Genomic DNA, 4,460 nt, shown 5'->3' on the forward strand with positions numbered 1-4,460 from the left:
TTTGTGACTGTGGACTCATTACTCAGCAAACACATGTAGGCCTACATTTACACTTTTGTGACTGTGGGGAAAAAAAACAGTATTGGAATACTCGTTCAAACGACTTCGTATCTCATTTGAATAACTTAATTTTAAAAAAACACTTTGTAAAAAAAAAAAAAGTTTAAATGAGTAGTGTTTTCTTTGCAACCGAATAGTCAATTGAAAATTAAAATAGTGCCAGTGATACCCAGAGCTTGTGGCTGAGCAGTACCAGAGCGATATTGGAGTGGGAGACACCATTTTTTTTTTTATCCACTCAAATTACGCTCTGCTCCTCCTACATTCGCCCACTTATATGCTCAGGCATTCAAAAGCAGCCCTTCTTTAGGCTTTAAAAAAAACTGTCAATGAATGATCATATCAATGGATGGACTCAGTGAATGAATGGCTGCAGCAACATGACAGTCTGAGAAGCTGCAATAACAAATGAGGCATAATTAGACAAAATCACGTTTAAAATCACGTTCAAACTACTTAGTATCTTGTTTGAACGACTTAGTATCCCAATTTAAATGTATTTTTCTACTAAGTCGTTCAAACGAGAATTCACAATTTAAAAAATTGCCTTGGGAATCTGGTCTCCCGTCATCAGATTATTCATATCATAAAATTGTACTTTTAAAAAAGCAATCTGGGGATTCTAACAACGAAGCGGTCACCCCAACAAAGCGGTCACCCCAATAAAGCGGTCACCCCAACAAAGCGGTCACCCCAACAAAGCGGTCACCCCAACAAAGCGGTCACCCCAATGAAGCGGTCACCCCAACGAAGCGGTCACCCCAACAAAGCGGTCACCCCAACAAAGCGGTCACCTTTTTTGGTAAACAGCTGAGGGATGAGGCTGGAAAAATGTTACCACTCAAATTCATAGCTATGCAACTTTAACAGTTTTCGTAGGTGGAATAAGGTGAGGACCAAAGCGCAGCGTGGTAAGTGTTCATGATTATTTAATAGAACACTGAATGACAAAAACAACAAGAGAACGAAATGAAACAGTTCTGTCTGGTGCAGACACAAAACAGAAAATAACTACCCACAAATCCTAGTGGGAAAACAGGCTGCCTAAGTATGGTTCTCAATCAGAGACAACGATCGACAGCTGTCTCTGATTGGGAACCATATCAGGCCAAACACAGAAATACCAAACCTAGAACAAAAACATAGAATGCCCACCCCAATTCACACCCTGACCAAACTAAAACAGAGTCATAAAAAAGGAACTAAGGTCAGGACGTGACGGCTATGGATGCAAGAACTGACCAGCAATAACATAAAAATGATTGTGTTTACCCTTTACACTTGGGGGAAATTGGCCAATATCACTTGTCAAACTCATTCCACAGAGGGCCGAGTTTCTGCAGGTTTTCATTCCTCTCTTGTACTTGATTGATGAATTAAGGTCACTAATTAGAAAGGAAATCCCCTCACTTGGTTGTCTAGGGTTTCCATCCAGGCCCTCCATGGAATGAGTTTGACACCATTGGTCTATAAGGACAGGCCACAATATATAATGAGAGAATCATTTGCATAACCATGGTAGCAATTGAAAGGGCACTCTTTGGAGATTGTGGGGTTCTCAGGAAACAGACCAGATTTGTCACATTACGTGCACATTCATCTCTCGTGGACAGACTATGTCAACATAAATGGTAATCGAGCATCTGACCAAATTACGTGAGATTACGTGAGATTTAACTGACTATAAATGGGAAAAATTACAAACATGATGTTGGTTTAGCATTAGCCAATTTGCATTTCCAATAGATTTTTCGGCAGATATACACAATTCCAGAGCGTGGTCATTTCTGTTCCTCCTTGACCTCGAAGAAGGTTTATGAGAGGGTGATGGTGTCAACAAGGGCCATACGCAGTTCCTCAAACTCGGTTCAAATGCTGCTCCTCAAAACAGAAACACTGGGAGGGGAAAAGAGATAAGCGTATTTAACAGACAGACATTGACCTCCATATTGAGTCTAAGATGACATTTATGTCAGGAGTCCACGCACCAAGCACAAAAACTTTAGATGACGCTGTATATGAGCTGCGGTACTTACCCAGAAAGTGTTGCAGACTGAAGATCAATGAAGAGATGCAACAATTTTTCCAAAGGAAATTCCATCATTTGCTGTTTTGTTGATGGTGGTAGAAAACGTTCTCTCTGGCACTGCTACAGAATCTCCTATAAGTGTTCAATTGGGATCTGGTGACACAGACACCCTTTAAACCCCCTATGCTCCCTTGAGACTCTTATTTTCAAGTCACTGAGATCTCTTCTTTTATCAGTGGTAGCTAAAATAATGGGAAACTGACCCGAAGCATGATGGGGAAGTTAATTGCTTAATTAACCCAGAAAGCACACCTGCTTCCAACATTTTTTTTGTATCCCTTATTTACTCAAGTGTTTCCGTTATTTTGGCATTTTACCTGTATGTTCCCCTAGGAGGTGGTATAAATCCAAATTATTCAAAGCTGTAATGGCCTGTCAAAAGTAATAACCTCGGTGGAATGAAAACAATAATTTAGGAAATGTTCTTAAATCTTTCTTTTACTTTGAAAATGTGGAGTAGGTTGTGTAGTTCGGTAGAAATTCTTTAATTTAGTCAATTTTAAAGGTAACAACATTTGAAAACTGTTCAAGGGGTGTTTAGGCTTTTACTCGGCACTGTATAACTTTTACATCTCTACAAAGTGATCACATTTATATACCAATACATGCGTATTGTGTTGCCTTATGACAGTGTTACGGCCATAGAAATAAAGCGAGTAGGACAGTCTTGGAACCTCTGATCTTGGCAATTTGACTGGTGACCTCATGGGTACACATAAAATAGCTGGAATTGTAATGTATACATAATGTGTAATTTTAGAAATTTGGTTTTGCATCAGTCACTCAAGAAGCCCATGTCAGCTAAAAATGTATTAGATTTGTAAATTAGTCTCACGGCCAGCTACAGTATCTAAACTTGTAGTATGTCGAATCACATTAAAAGCTGCAAACATTTGCCTCCATCCTATGGCAAAAAGTGTAGACTTTTAATTTATTTTATTTAACCTTTATTTAACTAGTCACGTCAGTTAAGAACAAATTCTTATTTACAATGACGGCCTACCTCGGCTAAACCTGGACAACGCTGGGCCAATTGTCCACCGCCCCATCACGGCTGGTTGTGATACAGCCTGGAATCAAACCAGGGTCTGTAGTGATGCCTCTAGCACTGAGATGCAGTGCATTAGATCGCTGCACCACTCGGGAGCCCTTTAAGAAACGGCAACATTTTCTCTATTCCCCATGGCAAAATTTGGAGGGTTTCTGTAAATATAGAGACAACTGGAAAAGGATGGATGAGATTGACCTGCGTGCCTATATAGGGCTGCTAATCTTAGCGGGTGTGTATAGGTCCTGAGGCGAAGCTACATGTAGTCTCTGGGATGCAGAGAGTGGAAGGGCGATTTTCCGTGCCACGATGCCACTGAAAGTCTTTCACACTTTCTCAAGAATGCCATGATTTGATAACCGCGAGTCAAGACCTGCAATATGTGTGAGAGACAAATTGCTGGCCATAATAGAGGTCTGGGAGAAGTTGGTGGAGCGTCTGCCATACCGCTACAACCCTGGGCCTGAAGTAACAGTGGATGAGCAACTGATTTATTTAAGAGGTACATTTTTAAATTTCATATCTGTAACGTAAGTGATGTTCACTGCAAGTGATTTTCTTCACTTCCTATAAACTCAGCCAGCAGCTCCTGAGGAGGAAGATCACCATAGCTGGCACACTTAGAGAGAACAAGCCTGAGCTCTCCCCTGCACTCCTCGCAACAAGGGGGAGAGAGGCCTTCTCATGAAAGGTTGCCTTCATCCCCACCACCACTCTATTTTCTTACCCCCCAAAGAGGAACAAGAATGTGGTCCTCCTGAGCACATTGCACAAAACAGCTCAGATCAGTGATCGTGAGGACAGGAAGCCAGTCATCATCCTGGACTACAACCACAACAAAGGAGCCATGAACAACCTGGACAAGGTGATTGGAACTTAAAGCTGCAGGAGGATGACTGTCCGCTGGCCCCTGATCATCTTTCATAGCATCAATGATGTGTCCTCATACAATGCCTTCATGATGTGGAACAAGATCAACCCTATCTGGATGCCTGATAAGCAGAACTAGAGGAAGGTGTTCCTGGAGCAGCTGGGAAAGGCACTTCAAAGACGGGGGCACCTCTCCCGCACAGCAGCCTCTGCAGCACTTGTGAAAGCTGTTCAGGAGGCTGAATCTTGTCCTGATCCACCTGAGGCTGCAGCTGGGGCAGGCAAGAGGAGGAGATGCTAATTCAGCCCCCAAAAGAAGGACTGTAAAACAAATACTCTGTGCTGCACATGCGAGAAATACATCTGCAAAGTCCATGCACACACACTTGCATA

The sequence above is a fragment of the Oncorhynchus nerka genome, linkage group LG20 (assembly GCF_034236695.1).
Source record: "Oncorhynchus nerka isolate Pitt River linkage group LG20, Oner_Uvic_2.0, whole genome shotgun sequence".
Classification (NCBI taxonomy): domain Eukaryota; kingdom Metazoa; phylum Chordata; class Actinopteri; order Salmoniformes; family Salmonidae; genus Oncorhynchus; species Oncorhynchus nerka.